The following is a 19,619-nucleotide window of genomic DNA, read 5'->3' on the forward strand; positions in this document are numbered from 1 at the left end:
TAGCTAGTAACTCCTGATAGTAAGTTTTTATTGACTTTTTGTTTTGCACTGTTTTACAAATATATACTCCTACACATAAAAGGGAGTTCAGACACATTGAGTAATACATTGTAACATCTTCCTACTCAGAAGTCATAAAATTGTTTTCTTTTCATTTGTCTTCTATAAAAGTGTTGTTCTTTTTATAGTGAGACAAGAGACTGGATGACTCAGGGATTGGATTGGGATGTTTTAGAGAAATATTTTTGGAGTCAGGATATATAAATCTGTTTTACACACACAGTTTGTTTAATTTCTGCATTTGATTGTACCAAACAGTTTTTATTGTTTTGAAATCCGTGAGACTTCTAAGCTGTTGGAAAAACAGCTGAGAGTTGGAAAAAGTCACATTTGCTTACAGATGGTCTGGGAAAGAAACGTCCAAGACCTGCTAACAAAAAGTCTATCACCAAAGTGTGTTGGAGGGTTCTTTAATTATTATAACACACAGCTCTGTCTGAAATATAAACTATTTTCTGTCATTTTATCTACATAAGTGCCATTATGGCTAAGCTCATTATGGCTAAGCTCTTCTATACAATAAGGATCCACAGATGGACTGGGGTAGAAGGAAGTAGTTTTCATATGTCCCAATGAGATGGTCTTCAGATTATGCTCCTAGATTCAAAAACAGGGTCTACTCTGTGAAAACCTAAAAACTGGTGTCTTCACTATAGAAAAGACAGTCCCTGTATGAAAGGGCCAATGTGGCCTTTTGGGAAAAACAATCTAGAGAAACTGTCAGCACCAAGGAACAATTGTAGACTGAGACTCTGGCAATGGCATATAGAAATACAGCTTCTACTTTAACCTTTAACTTAGGCTTCCAGACCAGAGTGAGATTGGTTTTCAATAGCTCTCATCTGAACAATATTTGGTATTTTATTTTTAATTTATGTTGAGGAAAGCCTCAACTGTGATGATATAGCATTATCTCAGATAAGGAGATCCCAATTGTTTGACTTCATAGGCCAAATCCAGAACCCTAACCTCCACCCAGAAATCACAGGTAGCCAGTGTAGACTGTGAAACAAGGGTGTAATGTACTTTCAGTGAAACATCCTATTTAACAAGCAGGCCAATTCATTCTATACTTGTTTCAGTTTCTTAATTAATTTAAGATGTAACCCTAAGTGAAGTAAATTGCAGTAATCTACTCTTGAAATGAAAAAGGCATGAATCAAGATAGTGAGGGCTTGCATCAGAAAGTGTCCGTGTCCCTGAAAACTACTGAAATCCAATCATTCAGCAATGATAGGTAATCTGATTGGAACCCTAAATTGCAAATGTGGGTTTAAAAAAAAAAAGAAGAAAACACCTTCAGTCAAAGGGTCAGGTAGAATCCTAATCATATCTATCTATCTATCATATATATATGCACTAATGCAAGAAGTATGGGGAATTAGCAGGAAGAATTCAAAATGCTAGTAAATAAACACAACTATGACATAGTTGGTATCACAGAGACTTGGTTGGATAAAATGCATGACTAGAATATTGGTATAGAAAGGTACAGCTTGCTCAGGAAGGACAGGCAGGGAGAAAAGGGAGGAAGTGTTGCTTTCTAAATTAAAAATGTATACACCTAATCTAAGATTGAGATGGAAATAGGAGACAGACTTGTTGAAAGTCTAGGTACAAACTAGAGGGTACAAATAAGAGGTAAAAAACAAGGGTGATTTTATTGTAGGGGTCTACTACAGACCGTCTAACCAGGAAGAAGAGGTAGATGAGCCTTTTTTTAAACTAACAAAATCATCCAAAACACAGGACTGGTGGTGATTGGTGACTCCATCTACCCAGACATCTGTTGGGAAAATAACATAGCAGGGCACAAATTATCCAATAAATTATTGGATTATTGGAGACTTTTTTTTATTCCAGGAGGTGAAGAAAGCTACTGGGGGAGGGGCTGTTCTAGATTTGATTTTGACAAATAGGGAGGAACTGGTTTGAAAGTGAAAGGCACCTTGAGTGAAAGTGATCATGAAATGATAGAGTTCATGATTCTAAGGAACGGTAGGAGGGAGAACAGCAAAATAAAGATGATGGATTTCAAGAAGGCAAACTTTAGCAAACTCGGGAAGTTGGTAGGTAAGATCCCATGGGCAATAAGTCTAAGGGGGAAAAGTATAGAAGACAGTTGGCAGTTTTTTAAAGAGACATTATGGGCGCAAGAGCAAACTAGCTCACTGGGTGGGAGAGATAGGAAGTGTGGCAAGAGACCACCCTGGCTTAACCAGGAGATTTTTCAATGATCTAAAAATCAAGAAAGAGTCCTAAAAAAAAGTGGAAACTAGGTCAAATTAAAAAGGATTAATACTTTTTAAAAAAAAATATGTAGGGACAAAATTAGGAAGGCCAAGGCACAAAATGAGATCAAACTAGCTAGAGACATAAAGGGTAATAAGAAAATGGTCTTCCTCTTGCTTCTAATGTATTTGTAGAATAAGGACAGGGGGAATAACAACAGAAAATGTGAAATTGACAGAGGTGCTTCATGGCTTCTTTGTTTTGGTTTTCATCAAGAAGGTTGGTGGTGATTGGAGGTGTAACGTAGTAAATGCCAGTGAAAATGAGATAGGATCAGAAGAGGCTAAAATTCCTACCTACCTTCCCCAGCACCAATGGGGGTTCTGGGGCACCTCCCTCAGCACCCCCAGACCACTCTTACCCCTCCATCCACCAAAGTTTTAGTCACTGAGAGTATTTTTATTAAAAGTCATGGATAGTTCATGGGCCCATGACTTTTTGTTTACGGCCCATGACCTACCCATGACTTTTACTAAGAATAAAATAAGTGCAAAACTGGTTGGAAAACCATTTCCAGAGAGTAGTTATCAGTGGCTCACAGTCATGCTGGAAGAGCATAATGAGCGGGGTCCCGCAGGATTCAGTTTTGGGTCTGGTTCTGCTCAATATCTTCATCAATAATTTAGATAATGGCATAGAGAGTACACTTATAAAGTTTGTGGATGATACCAACCTAAGAGGGGTTGCAAGTGCTTTGGAGGATAAGATTAAAATTCAAAATGATCTGGACAAACTGGAGAAATGATCTGAAGTAAATAAAATGAAATTCAATAAGGACTAATGCAAAGTACTTAGGAAGGAACCATCAGTTGCACACATACAAAATGGGAAATGATTGCTGAAGAAGGAGTACTGAGGAAAGGGATCTGGGGGTCATAGTGGACCACAAGCTAAAGATGAGTCGTCAGTGTAACACTGTTGTATGGTGGTTGGTTTTGTTTTTTTTTAATTACCATCATTCTAGGATTTATTAGCAGGAGTGTTGTAAGCAAGAGACAAAAAGTAATTCTTCTGCTCTACTCAGCGCTGATTGGGCCTCGACTGAGTATTTTGTCCAGTTCTGGGCACCACATTTCAGGAACGATGTGGACAAATTGGAGAGAAAAGAGAAGAGCAACAAAAATTACTAAAGATCTAGAAAACATGACCTATGACAGAAGACTGAAAAAAATGGGTTTTTTTAGTCTGGAAAAGAGAAGACTGAGAGGGACATTAAGTTTTCAAGTACATAAAAGGTTATTACAGGGAGGAGGGAGAAAAATTGTTGTTCTTGTCCTCTGAGGACAGGACAAGAAGCAATGGGCATATATTGCAGCAAGAGAGGTTTAGGTTGGACATTAGGAAAAACTTCTTAACTGTCAGGCTGGTTAAGAACTGGAATAAATTGCCTAGGGAGGTTGTGGAATCTCCATCATTGGAGAATATTAAGAGCAGGTTAAACAAACACCTGTCAGGAATAGTCTAGGTAATACTTAGTCCTGCCACAAGTGCAGGGGACTTGACTAGATGACTTCTTGAGGTCTCTTCCAGTTCTATGATTCTGATTCATGCTGATCGCTTGAGCATGAACTTCGTGTTAAAGCTATAAATGGCATAGAGGAAGTGTTTAGTAAGACACATTTTCCAGTTGTCCTATTATTCTTTTGCCTCCTTTTGACAAAAACAGATGAAATTTCATTTTCTCTTAGGAACCTATGATCCAAATAAATCAGCTCTGAGCGAGAGGAAAGTTATAACAACACACACACTTAACATTCTAAACTCTTAAAAGATAATATGATTATATTCAAAATGACTGAGTCACATGACTTATTGAATACTTCCCCATCTTATGATGGTTTGTGAGTATTAAAGAAATCTGAATTATCAACTCCAAAAATGGAAACACTTTATCTGCTGTTACTTAAAAGTGAAATTTTCCAAAAATGCTTTAAAATATAAAATTTAGACTGCCCCATCCTCCAAACCCTCAGTTTTCAAATGAATTCCTAAACAGAAATAAAGCCACTCAAATGTTTGTAGGGACTCTTTGTTTCAAAGCTCAAATGTTTCTCATTTTTTTAGGTTCCGATGTCATTGCAGCAATGTCATGCTGTTGTTCTAAAATATTGCGAAAGGATCAAAGAAGGCTGATTAAAGAGTAAAATAAATTTCCAAATATTACACATGAAGACAGAACGAAAAACAATACCTTAAAAAGACTTCACTATTTTAATAAGAAGTGTGTGTCAGTCGGTGAGGAGTTCATATTTTTCCATAAGTAGCTTATTGGTCTGTCCATGAAATGTTCTAAACTTGTCCCCCCAAGTGGTGAATGTGAGGTGCACATAAAGGTCATATTTGCCTTCCATAATGCCATGTCAGAATGTTTAGAAAGCCTTCTTAATGGATTTTAGAGATCAAGAATGATGGCTACTGACATTTTCATGAAAGATGTAGTATGGACATAGCATTCTGATTTCAATTATTTAGAGATTAAAAATCCCAGTGCCTGAAACGAATGATGGAAATGTCAGTCTTGACTTGTCTGGGAGAAGGGATGCGTAGGAGTAGGGTGAGGCATTTCTCACCTGTTTGTTTGTTCTGGATGCAGGCCCCTCAAATGTTAATAGAAAATTGAAAACAGAGATTTATTTAACTGCTCCAGGTAGTGGATATATAGAAAGGCAAAGTAATAAATGAATCCAACCTTTCGATCCAGTTATTATAAATTTAGATAGCTGAGACAAGATCATACGACCCTCTGCCCTGGAGCAGAAGAACCTCAATATGTAGAGTAAATCTGCTTAAATTATTCTACATATAATGAAACATTGAAGACCATAATTTCTCTCTTTCTCTCATCATATTTATGAGCCACAGAAGTCATGATTAAAACTAAAAAATGTGTGTAAAAATGAAAGTAAATGTTTTGATGGTTTAAGTGTAAGATTCTATACAAAGAGAGGATTTGAACTCATGAGGGTAGATTCTGGCCACTGGACCTCTCACTCACACATCTAAAGAGCAGAATGGCCCTCCAAGGGAATTTCTCCAGTGTGAGAAGAGCATAAGGCTTACATGGATATCCCACCGTCCTGGCTATGGCTGGATTGGCCAGGATGTGAGGGGAATGGCTGGACCTCTCTGTGCTCTGGCTATTCTGGGAAGTTATGCAAGGCAGCCAAAAGTCAGAGCAGCCCCAGGAGCTGCTCCAAATTGTACTGGGAGCTTTACCGGTCTCTCTCCCCCCACTCCACCCCGAATAGCACAGAATTAGGGTAACTCTTCCTCTGCTACACCAGGAGAGGTACAGCACTGAATTTGCCCCTGGATTGTGTAATTAAAGGGTACAAGTGAGCTTCCTTAAGCCTAATTGCAGAATGTAGGTTGTCAGTATAAATTATTGAAAAGAGATCAGAGAGTAAATATTTTGCAATGTCATCAACATTAGTAAAAGAAACTAAATTACACTGTGGAAAGCTTTTGACCTTGGAAATTAACATGAAATATAACAACTTGCAGACTGAAGCATAAGAATGGTATAAGGAAATGTATTCTTTAGACAGGGCTCCGGGTGCACCCAGATTGGGACAAAAACAACCAAAAGAAAGTATTATCTCTATATAATTGTAGATATTTTTTTTTAATTTTATTTTTTTAAGTCAAACTGTGTAGTGGAACAGTAGTGACTTCTGGTGGACTCTAAGAAACTGCATAAAAATTTAGGACAAATTTGTTTGTAGTTAACTTGGTGTCTGCTGCTTGTGCCTTGTAAAGAAATGCAGAGACTTTTTTTAATCACTGGATTTCACTTCAGTCTAACAAGAATAAGAGGAGTTTGAGTGTGTTGGAGCCGCAGGAAGTAGAGATGAGAACAGTGGAGGCCCTACTAGGAAAACCTTACGAACAGCCAACTTTGGAGAGAAAACTTAATCTATGTCTCGTTCTTGGGTTGTTGTGTGGTGGGTTTTTTAATTATTTATTTTATTTTTGAGCCTTTGCCTAAGTTTGGATTATATATCATATGTGAATACTCTACCAAAGCAAAGTGAGAACTTCCTCTTCTTATAATCACATTAGATCCAAAACAACTAACTGGAGTTACTTCAACCTCCTTGGCAAATGCAAACAATGTTGAAATAGAATATGGACCCGTTTCTCTCTCTCTCGCTGTGTACATTACACAACAGTTGAAAACAGGAGTAGAAGAATATTGCCTCCAGTGATTCCTACTGTAATTAGTCAAATAAGAATAAAGCCTGAGCATTCCAGTTAGCATTCCTGTTCTTGGAGTAAATAGAATCTTTATCATAATTTAGAATATTTTCTTCACAATCCATCAGTCAGATGGATCATAGCTTTATACAGCATTGTGAAAATCTTTATTATACTTTGTGTTGAAGAAGGGAATATGATTATAGAGCTAATCAATCCTCTTAGAGATACCCTTTTGTGTTTTCCCATAGGCCATATTCTTTTCCAGCTACAAGGTTTGAAGATGTCAGATCTGCAAAATATCAGAAAATTGTATTGCAGATGCTCTCAAGTGAGTGATCACCTTCTCTGGGCTTTCTTAATTTGAACACCAATTCCTTAAGCATTTCTTAAACTCAGATATCTTATGACCAGTATCAGCATTTTTTTTAAACTTATAGCATGCCAATTGACAAATGTAGAGCTTCTAAATGATCCAGATTATTTTGGACATTGCTGCAAAGAATTGCATCTTTTGTGCCTTTTTTTATTTTACAGTCTTTAACAAAGAGGCCAACATCTCTTTACAGCAGCTCAATCTGATTTCGGAGAAGGAGGTCATGAAGCTAAAACAGTAATGTCTGGGCTGTATGTGGAGAAATAATTCATTAGAGTTGGAAAGTCATGAATGGGTTTCTAAAAAAAAATAGTCTGCTCTTGAAATCTTTCTTAGAAAGAAGAAATGTTTCTTCTTTCTAGAGATGGGACAACTAGAAAGAGGCAGATGTGTTGCTGTTAATCTGACCCCAGTCTTTTTGGGTTTAGATTAAATGCAAGGGGATCTGAATCCACCCCACTTGGTTTGCAAAACCAAAACCTGACCAAGAATTTACAGATCCTTGCACTCCAACTACGTTATGTAATTCTTACCTTCTCTTTCATACATACAGTATGAACTTTCACAGGATAGTGCTGGATCATTGATCTATACCAGTGTTTGCTTATAAGTAATCTACATCTACATGATCTTTTGCTTAAATACTAATGGTTTGGGTAGTTGCACATATTATTTTTATCCACTTACCCCCTCCAGTTTCTGGCACCTGCATGACCAGGAAGTCATCTGTGCACACTGAGAAGCACAGAACGGCCTATATAGATAAATCAAAGTACAGCATCCAAAATATTGATGGAAGAACACTGAAGCCAAAAAATGTCAAACTTGAGTTCCTAAAACCAACTAAAATCATATTTAGACAGCTAAATGCTTCTGATTTTTCAGAGGCAATGAGCCCCCACAATTTGTAGTTAACGCCAGATTTCTCAAAAGATCTCAACACCAGAGTTGGTCAAAACGTTTGAAAAAAAAAAAAGAAGTTGGTTTGTGATTTTTCAGGGGTTTATAATTCAGGTTGGATTGCTTGAAAAAGCAAACCTTTCTTTTCTCATAGTAGTTGCCAGATCAGATGGCATTCAGAGTTGTATAATTATCTCTAATAACACTATGTGAATATACTTCCAGCTTCATGTAACTGTAGTATGTTCAGAAATAGCTCATTTTGTTCTATCCTGGATGGAATCATTCACATTTATGCAATATTTCTCAAATATCTGATCAAGTTGTTAGACCATTGGTATAGAAATACATGCAACATTGTCATCAAAGATATGTTTGTATTAATAGACTGTAAATTAACTTGAAGTATTCCTATGAAGCTTTATCACATTATCTAATTTGATCATTTCTATCATTTTTCAATGTATTCCTTTCACTCACTCTGTCCTGCCTCAAATATTTTTCTTCCATTCAAGTAAAATAACAAAAAGGCATTACAGTTGCTGTAAAAATGCTTCCTTTTTAAACGTAACAATACATCTTTACTTTGCTGTGTTTCATCTGATCTAAATAGTTTTGAAGTTAGTACCTTAGAAATCCCATTATTCCATATAAACGAGTGGATACTCTGACAAAAGAGTAGATTTTTCCTTTAAAATTGCATTTTATGTGGATTTTTAAAAAAAGCAGATGTAAGAATCCCTGCTGGGAGTACTCTATGTAGTCAGACATAGAATGGAAATAAGACAAGATACAAGGAATATTCTTAAGCACTTATGTGTAGCTTACTCTCACTAAGCCAATTTAAATCTTCAGAAAATATGAGGTGTTTATCGGAGAGTAGATCCACTCAGTAATAGGCTGGGGATACAAAGTCTTAAAAAAAATTCTATTTGCTATTGCACAATACTCCAGATAAAAATGCTCATCCTATAAATTTCATCGCAATGACACATAATACTATATTATATTCTTTCCTTGTATTTCAGTTCAATTTACTTTGTATAATACAAACTGTGTCCCAAAATGTTTATGGAACTAATGCAATAAATAACAAATAGAAGCAGAGGGAGAGAGAAGTTAAGTGAGATGATTGCAGAAGGGATGGCGAGTTGATAGAAGACAAAAAGATGGTTTAAAAAAGTAAGAGATGTAGAGGAGAAGACTCTCATACTGAGGTTGATAAGACTGTAAAGGAACAAAAAAAATTGTACTAGGCAAGCAGGATGAGTAGGAAGGGAAGTGGAGAGAAAGAGACCTTCTAAAAGGTTAAAATGTATTACTAGCATGCAAAATCTTAAATTACAGTGAATAAATGAAGACTCGGCACACCACTTCTGAAAGCTTGCTAACCCCTGGTTCTGCTGGGGCTTAGGTGAGAGACAGGTATCCAGGAACTTACTTGAGGCAGCAGTGGACATACCCGGTGGCTGAAACTTAGGTGTGTTCGGGACTCTTATAGCAATAATGTAGGTGCTTAGGGAATTTAGGCTTCTCCAGAGTTTAGGTGGCAGTTGCGGGGCGGGGTTATAAATGCCAGTAGTGCCTAAATGTTGGACCTTAGGTGCACCTACTGATTAGAAGGGTAGCTGTTTTCAATATCCTTGTGTTCGCCTGGAATCATGTTTCTAGGATATTGAGGCATCAGCCTATCCATGAGAGGCTATTTTCATGGTATATCCTCAGACCAGATCGAAGCAGGAGAAATCTCACAGGAAATCTCTGGTAGCCCAATTCCAACATCAAAGTAGGCTGGATAAATTTGGAAAAGCCCCTCGCCCCCTTCTCTCTGTAATGCTTAGATGAAATGAACCTTTCCATGCTTGTCCATTACATTGTACCATGCACTGTATAAGATTGCTTTTCCTTCTATTGATCTTTAAAAATATGAAATACTTTTACAGAGATATAGCAACAAGGCCAGTTTTTATGAGCCTTTGCCAGGATCTTTTTAGTACTTTCATTATTCTTAACAAATTCTTCCATCAGTAAGTCCCAACAATGTGCAAATATGACGTGAATTTGTCATCTGGTGCTCAGATATCAAGCCTACAGTAGCTTTATTGTTGTTAGTGCTAATAAAAGAAGGGGAAAGACCTCTGGAACAAAGCCATACATTCATTTCATTTTGAAGATTTGATATGTTGGCTGATGTATGATCATTATTAAACTAGAAATTCAAAGTGCAGTCTATTTTTTTTTTAAAGTCACTGCCAGTGACTGTAATTGTCCCCCTGTCCTCTGGCTGCCTTGGCCACTTCTCTTCCTTAGCCAGTTTTACCCATTGTTTGCACTGTGTTGAGTAGGTGCAGGGTCCCTTATGGATGGGAAGGTGCAGTGTCTGTGAACCCTGAAGGCACTTTCTGATTGCACACTGGAATAGACCAATGTAGACGGTGGATAAGTTTTCACCATATGGTGATAGTTGTTGCTAAGCATTAAAACTAGAGACTGGCAAATAAAATGTGAATCTGGGGTTTAAAGACCATATCTCCTCCCAGCCCCTGACCCTTTCCCTCCTAATTTCAGGAGTATTAGGATCTAGAATTTGGATTTGGCTCATTATAGGGAAAGGAACTAATCATGAAAATCAGAACTGGAACCAGAAAAGTGTTCTTAATCCGTAGGAAAATTTGAAAATCATTTTGTTTCGGGCCAATTTCTACTTTTTTTTAAAAAAAAAGAGAGAGTGAGAGCGATGGTGCTACTGCAACTACCACTGGACCCAATGAATCAGAGTCAGACAATAAACCTTTATTCCCTCCTGCTACACTATAAAACTCCAGCTAACCCATACAACTGTTCATTCTTCCTATGTACAGTACTGCATTCCAGTGCTTCCGATATTTTTTTCCTGATTGTCAAATATACCATCTCTCTCTTCTAAATCAAGCAAAATTTAGCTATTCAATAATTGTGTATCAAGCAACTGTCACGATAATGTCCTGATATTTGTCAGACTAAATAAGTACATCAACCATTTGATAGTATTAGAATGAATAGCCTTAGGGGTGGTACTGGTGAATCAGAAAGTGGCACTCTTTTGAGCTTGTACCTAACCAAGGGTCACTGTATGATAGGGGGTTGTGCTCTTAGGGGTGTTGTGATCAATGAAACGTAAACCTCAACTCTTTGACTCTTTTCGTTAAAGATCCCATGACCTCTTCTCAAGAGTTAATTTTAATCCTGCCATTAAATTATAGATCAGTTAGTTACCTTTTACTTGTCTAAACTCTATGGATGAGGGATTCATGTTGTAAATTTCTTGCCTGCCATGAATATCAGTAGTTCTTGGGTGTCAGCAAACACTCTGAATGCAGACCACATGTGGTCAATTGCATGAATGGGGTGTTGTTTCATTTCCATTATATACATGGGAAGAGATGGACTAAGTCCACCAATCATAAGAACAAAGCTAATGAGAATTGTGCTAAAAGTGTGTGTGAAGTTGTTTGAAACTGCCTGATTGCCTCAAGTAGCTGGGAATTATAGAGGATTCAAGTTGAATTGTTTTTTTTTCTTTTTTCCTTTCCCCAACTTTGAACCATTTGAAGCAGCTAGGGCTAACTTTTGTTCTCAAGGAAAGAAAAAAAAAACGTTAATTTGATGAATGGTTTGAACTTGACTTACATTGTTCTATCTCATTCATTTCTTAAATAATTCAGACTCAATGCCCAGATACACATTCAAGCTAAAATGGTGTTCTGTGTGAATTGTATGCCCTGGCAAGATCGTTTCTGATTTCAAACAGGATATCATGAAGGTTTGTATTAAATGGTTTGTAATTCCAATAATTAAATTCAGCAGGATTAATGGTGTTAAACTGTAAGGACATTGTATAACTTTTCTAACCAACATGCATCACCATTATCAGTGATCTGTTTGCCTTAGCTTATTGTTAACTTCACTAGAGCTGGTTCAGGACAAAAATACCTCATGTTCTTGGCTTTCTGCACGTGTACTCAAAACATCCCATTTCTTAACAAAATGTGCACGGAGAGTGGATCATGCATGTACAGTTAAACTCTAGAAATTCATAGAAGAATTCTGACTTAACAGAAGTTACAAAGATTCTTATTTTTAAATGAGAGACTCAGTACATGGTATTTCTTCTATTAATGGAAACATCAAGTACTGGAAATTGTGTAAGTGCCAGTCTTATGAGATTTCCAGCCCATTTTTCGGCACCAAGATGCTGGATGGGTTCTGTATCTGAACTTCTGGAAGCTTCCTCTGTAGCAAATCTTTTATTCATCAGTCACAAATTATGATGTCACTATCTTAGGTATTGATCCTGCAAATCAATGGGACTAAAATTAGCCACTATCTCTGGTGGACCCCTTGCAGAATCAGGGCATCTTACAAAAAGTATCAGAGAAAGAGATTTGTCTATTCGTTCCCATGCTATTCATGCAAAGTTCTTGAAGTATCTGCAGTTAGTTCATAATTATTTGGAATCCACACAAATTTTTCTTTTTCAAATTACATGAAATTATCACATGCTATTTGTATGTTGTGCACTTAACTAGTTTGTATCTGGTAAGAATCATGGCAAAAAAGGTTATAAAATAATTCATTTGTTGACACTGCATCATGGCACACTTTTGTCATAACAAGTTCAATTATATCTGCAAGACAGCCTGGCATGCAGACGTAGCACCCCACACCTCCACATCCCTATGGCAGGTAACCTATTTCCACTCCTACATGTGACCCAACACCTCTATTGACATGGGTTGTATGTGTGGAGGACATCTCTTGCTCCACCGATTTCCACTGAATCAGTTTCCTCTACTGAGGGAGTAGAAATAAAGTGCCACCATGCTCCCTTCAGCACAAGTGCTGCAATTATGGCTAGCCCTTATGCTGTTGTCTGTAGGTAACTGATAGATTTTAAGGCCAGAAGGAACCATTGTGATCTGGTGGTCTAGCTATTATATAACAGTCCATAGGACTTCCCTGAACTAATTCCCCCTTCACGTCCAACGGTGGTTGAACTAAACTGTCTTTCAGAAAAAGAACATTCGTTCCTGGTGTGTGTGGAGACTTCTTGCCTTCCCAACACCACATCCACCTGCCACAGAGCCACATAGAATTTGGTTGTGTTCTGGCATGGAGAATACTTTACACCTATAGAATATGCCTTTCTATATATAGCCAGTACATCCATATTACCATAATGCTGTAGTTTCAATGTTTTTTTTTGTTCTATTCATTATTTTATTTACTTTTAAACCAAAACCAATTTGCAGTGTGATTTAAGGCTTTTTCCCCTGAATTTCATAACTTCATTAATATCTGAAGCCAGCTTTTTCTAGCATAGGTGTACTTAAAACTTGTTAAACAGTAATGATTTCAGTTGTATGTTTTTAAGTTCAAAAAGGCTGATTTGCTTTCTCCAGCAGGCTTCATCTGTTACAGATATAGAAGCACCGAACGGATAAGGTGTTTTTTTTTTTCCATTTGTTTTCCCTCTAGCCTTAGTTTTGTATATATGTATTCCGTTTAAATAGAAAATAGTGATTTTAATTACTTTCCTTCTCTAAGCCTAACTTGTATAATGTTGCATACTATGAATATGGTGTCTTTCAACAAGTTTCTCTTCGAGGTCAAAGATAAAGGTCCTATAGAAAATAATGAAATCATTGAATAGACAGCTAGAAGGTTTAGAATTCACTGTAGCAAATGAAGTATGCAGAAACATAATTAAATAACTAGACATCTGAGACACACTTGCACCATAATAGTTCAGCAGGAAGCAATGACACAATGCTATTAAAAATCATAGGTAATGAAAAATACTCTAGTTTAAATTTTGAACTCATCATAAAATGTACTGATTAACTATGCTGAAGGGGACTGGAAAGGAGTGGTCTGCTGAATTTTTGATTTATTCAAGCATTACATTGGAACCCATACAATGTATGCAATAAAAAGATACAGTTTTCCCAAAATAGTGACAGTTAAATTTGGTACCTAAGAAACAGCCCAGTGTACAGTTTCTAAGACTACACATACATCCAATTTAAGAGAAAATAATGCAAGGGAAGAATTTCACTTTTAAATATACTTTCAATGTGAGCAATAAGTTGGCAAAATATTTGAGCTATGAGTGCCTATGAAAACCCATCTGGCAACTTAGGATTTTTATATGAATATAAAGCTTAGCCAAGCTTAATAAAAGTGGCAAATAACAAGACAAGATGACTTAGTACAAAACTAATTCAAAATTGCCAAATCCATATCAGGAATGTAACTGCTGCCAGTGATCAGTGGTTGAAATTATGGTATGTCAAGTCTAAGGAATATAATATGGATGGTGTAATGAGGTAAATAATGAACCAACACAGTAAAGTTCAAATTTTGGGTTTGGTTCAAATAAATGCCCCACAAGCAGAAAACAGACTTGTTTCAACTACAATCCCAACTTCTTCAGTTGAGAAGGAATGAGAGAGAGCAATGGACATGCAAGGCTCTATACTATTCTGGGACTGAATGAGAAAATATCCAGGACAGTATGTGGCACTCCATGATATTCAATGACATAATATCACAGATTTCTCAGCTTGATATTCAGCAGTGATACTAAACTAGAGGGTTCTTTGTCCAGGTAAATTATAATGTTTGGCACATGCCTCTCAGCTCTCATCACACAGACAAATTTAACTTGCTTCCCACTCATACCATGTGTTCACATTGACATGACTGTAGATTATTTACATTACAAATGCTAAGTTATGGAACTCAGGTTACAGGCAATGTTAGAGATTCTTTTAGCATAATGTTTAGATTTCTAGAGCCCAGCCGCTCTTGTGATGTTCATTTTCTGCTTCTCGTTGAGTCCATTGGAACATGGAGCGTGAAAGGAGAAACAGTGGAAGGGCTGACAAAGGGAGCAGGGCAATTTCTTGCTCAGCCATCTTGGATCCAGGCCCAGAAGCAAGGAGAACTTGAGAAACTGACCATCTTGCTTACCCAGAATGGCCTCAACTCCTGCAGCCTCAGATGTGGGGAGATTTTGTCATGGGCCAGTAGGGAAAGAAAACCTATGGTCCCTTTAAGGATTGCCCCTTCCTTTCTTCTGGGCTTGAGGAAGGGATTCCTCTGGCTTATGTAGCACCTTTGTTTCTAGCCAGCTACCTCCCATATACCCAAGAGTGGGTTTATAAGCCCTTGCTCCCTGCATGGAGCACCATGTTATGCCCTGAGAAAAAGCTTCCTCCCTACTTGTGGGAGAAGAGTTAGGACCAGGCTTTGAGACTTTGCTGTAATCATATTATTCACCTGGGAAGGAACTTTTCCCTCACTGCCAGATTGAGCCTGGTCTGGATGGGTTCTTTCCTCTTCCTCTCAATGTACACTCCAGTTCCCTGGGCTGCTAAGCATAAAATTTATGTTGTTGCAATTTGGGAGGTGCCTAGTGCAGGTATTTGTTCAATAAAAACTCTGGTTCCATAATAAACCAGAGTTGGAAGCGGATTAGGAGAAGGCTGTTCCTAAAGACGGTGGGGGATGGGACTGGCGTTCCTTATGTCTGGTGCAGAGAGAAAACCGCACCTTCTTTCCCACTCTCTTAATCCTTGCGTGAGGGGAGGACTCTGCGGTCTCAGCAGCAGAGCTAGGATCAAGTTAAGAGTATACAGGGTGTCTGGGACCAGCCCTCCAGTAGATGGTATGGATTACAAAGAAGGAAAGCCTGCACTGGACAAGTTACTGCTAGCTCCCATATATGTTACTTAATCAAAAAGTGACCTAGTTAAACCACATTCCAGGTGTCTTGCCTTCCTGTGGTGCCTAAAACAATGGCAATACTGTTTAAAAGAGCTATTTCATTTAAGGGGCTGCTTGTATGTTTATCCCCACTGAAGAAAATCCTTCTTTGTCTGTCATTTTCATGTATTTTGGGAGTGCAGAAGGGGATGTCAGATTGGAGGTAGCTGTGATTCTGAATCCCCCTGTACGATGAATAAGGGCAGATAAATGTTCTGTGGAGATGCATTTGTGTCTTATGTTAATAGGTTTATTTTTATTTTTTTTTATTATTCTCCCTTTCCTGTTACCTGTGGCACTGGCTCATGCTGCACTATACAGAGCCCTTGTCGTGTGAAAACAAAGTGATATTTTAAAACGTTTTGACAACCTGTATAAATATCAACTGACCTGCTGTCAAAGCTAGGCTGTGCTGCTACCACTATTGAGCTGAGCCAGCAGTGGGGGTGATATGGATCAAGGTGAACAGACTGAAAGAAATTGTGAGGGAAGAAGTCTGATGAAGGCATGGAGGAGGGGAAGAGGGCCAAGACAGAAATGGACTCAGTAAGGCAGAAAACTTGTAGAATATGGGAGGGGATATTTGGGGTATGGAGGGAGCATGAATGGGAATGCTAGGCTGGAGCAGACATTGAAAAGAGCAGGGAGAGACAGAGTCTCTTGGCCATGGTTTGTTTTATTGATCTTTTTATTTTAAATTTTGCTAGAAATATAAATCTTTAAGGGCGTGACTTAGAGAAATGTTGAATATGCACAACTCTTACTGAAGTCAATGGAGGTTGTGGATACTTGACTTCTGAAAATCAGGCTCTAAACACTTCACACTTGCAGTACAAAAGCTCCTTGCATTACCCACCATAACCTTAAGTATGGTTTCAGGCACACGGCTGCATGCACACATTTTATAGACTTGCTGAAATCTTTGGACAGGGAGCCCTGCTTACCTGTGTCCCTAGAGATTTGTAAGAGCAGGAATCTCTTAGACCTTAAACGCCAGCTTGATTTAAGTGCTATGGCCTAGATTAGGGGAGGGCAAACTACAGCCCGTGGGCCACATCTGGCCCTTCAGACCATTTAATCTGGCCTTAGGTTTCCACCGGGGAGAGGGGTCAGGGGTTTGCCCCACTCTATCCGGGGAGTAGAGTCGGGGGCTTACCCTGCTCTGTTCCCAGAAAGCAGCTGGCATGACCCCCCTCTGGCTCCTACATAGTACACGGAGGCATAGCCAGGCAACTCTGCATGCTGCCCCAGCCACAGGCACCACACTCACATCTCCCATTGGCCACAGTTGCCAACCAATGGGAGCTGCAGGAGTGGTGCCTGCAGATGGGGCAGCATGTAGAGCCATCTGTCCATGCCTTGGAGCCAGACGGGAGACATGCTTCTGGGAGCTGCTTGCAGTAAGCACTGCCACGAGCCATTCCCCCACCCGCCCCAACCCCCTGCCACAGCCCTGATACCCCTCCTGCCCTCTGAACCCTTTGATTCCAGCCCAGAGCCCACTACTGTATCGCAAGCTCCTCATCCCCAGAGCCTTCACCCCCAGTGCCCCAACAGCCTGCCCCACCCCGATCCCTCTCCTGCCCTCTGAACCCATTGGTCCCAGCCTGGAGCACCCTCAGACACCCCAAACACCTCACCCCCAACTGGAGCCCTCACACCTCTCCCCCACACTGCACCCCCCTGCCTCAGCCCTGATCCCCCTCCTGCCCTCCAAACCCCTTAGTCCTAGCCTGGAGCTCCCTCCTGCACCCAAACCCCTCATTCCCAGCCCTACCTCAGAGCCCTCACCCCCCCCATTGCAACACGGAGCTCCCTCCCGCAACCTTAACTCCTCATTTCTGACCCTACCCCAGAGTCCGCGCCACCAGCCAGAGCCCTCAACCCCTCCCACATGCCACCCCCAATTTTGTGAGCGTTCATGGGCTACCATACAATTTCCATACCCTTATTTGGCCCTCAGGCCAAAAAGTTTGCCCATCCTTGGCCTAGATCCTCAAAATAGGCACCTAGCAAGCGTTTAAATCAATAGGATTTGGGTGCCTAAATCCTTCTGAGTATCTGGGCTTTTGATCACCTTTAAAAAATACAAGTAGGTTTGCAAAAAAAAAAAACTTGTTAAAGTTAAGATCCAACCTCATCACTTTTTAATGAGGCTTGTTTACAATACCCCTCGTTAAAAAGAGTTGAGATTGAATAATACAAAAATAGAGAATGAATCCTTTAATTTGCAGCCTGATGTGAAGTAAAGGGCATTTAACATAGTATCCACCCTTTTTAGACTGATAAAGGACTGACATGGGAGTTCTCGTATGATAAAACTTTGATAGGTCATTTTTAAAGGTAAATTGCTTGTTCTCTTTACTGGTAAATTTCAGCCATAGGTTTTTACCTTCCTTCTGCTTTTTCTCCCACAGTGTCACAAACAATAAACTAAGGATCACATTCCCTTCAACCTTCCAATAAATATAAGTTTACTTCTTCCTCTGAGCATTCCACTGTCTTGCGATCTGAATGCTGAACTTGTAGGTGGAGTGCTTTTTTTTTTAACAGGGACAGTCTTTACACATGGGTTTATAAAGGACTGAGCAAATTTGCTCAATGTAATTTTGCATCCACAAAACTTTTTGATTTTTCATGAAATTTTAAACACTGTTAGGCTCTCTGCCTAATCCATTGGACGACTGTGGCTTCCAGATAAGTGTGAATGGCAGCCTGTGAAGGAGGTTAAGGCATATGGCTTCAGTCTTTCTTCGGAAGCAATGCCTAGGAGTCGCAATCTCATAGAAAAGTAGGGATCTTGAGCCATCACCTAGTTCAGCCCCTGCACCGAGGCAAGACCAAGTACACCTATACCAGTGGTGGGCAACCGCCCATTAGGGTAATCTGATTGTGGGCCGCAAGACATTTTGCTGATGTTGACCATCTACAGGCATGTCCCCACACAGCTCCCTGTGTTATGCAGACAAAACTACACAGGATCATTTCAGGGGGCAAAAGGCAAAGATGCCACATTTTATTACGATAGCACAATTTGATTTGTGACCAATAACTAATATCTATACACACACACGCGCACACATGCACACACATCCATTAGATGTTCTGCAGCTGCTGTATAGTTACCAGTCCTGAGCATAGCTTAAGTCCATGGCTTGTTATCACAGCTTGGGTTCATAGCTTGTAGTGGCTAACTGGCCAGGAAAACCACGCACAAGGAAGGGCTGGGTCTACCCTCGCATGTTGGCAGCAGAATGTTGCCGTCCAAAGTCTTCCATCTCACCCATCCTTTTTTGTAGGCTTTAGTTTGAATCTGGAGTCTATAGGTCTTGCTGTGTCATGCTGCCTCTGGGTTTGGTGTTATTGTTCACCCGTCAATTGCAGACTTGACTTTCAGCCTCGGACCTGGCTTTGATCTTCCTTCTATTGTACCTTTGTTCTTTTCTTTTTAGGGTGGACTCTTCTTACTTTGTTAAGGCAGTTGTTGGTGTCTTCAACCATTGGTGTTTGAACTCTATTTCATCAGGACAGGCTGGAGGTTCATTCCATTATCCATACATACCTCATTCACACATCTAAACTAAACTAAAAGATTACAGCAGGGTTTTGCAAAAATGAAGGTTGCAGCAGGCTTTTACAAATGGAGTAACCATTGTAAAATGGATTTTGAATTACAATATGGCGAACAGTGAACAGAAGTTACAATACTGAAACAGTGCAAGTCACAGTGATTTAAGCAGGAACTGGATTGACAGAGAAACTTACAAGGGCAACTGTCTGAACGCTGTGGCTCTTAAGAAGCATCTTAATTGTCAATTAGCCAGTTATTGGGGTAACTGGTTTTATGAATGAATGTTGTTTCATTCATAAAACATTACTTATGAACAATTTCATTTATCAGTTCTACATAGTTGTGTGCGGTTCACCCTGCAGCTCCCATTGGCCAGGCACGAAGTGGCAGGCTGCGGGGACCACTGACCTAGAC

The sequence above is a fragment of the Gopherus flavomarginatus genome, chromosome 8 (assembly GCF_025201925.1).
Source record: "Gopherus flavomarginatus isolate rGopFla2 chromosome 8, rGopFla2.mat.asm, whole genome shotgun sequence".
Taxonomy (NCBI): domain Eukaryota; kingdom Metazoa; phylum Chordata; order Testudines; family Testudinidae; genus Gopherus; species Gopherus flavomarginatus.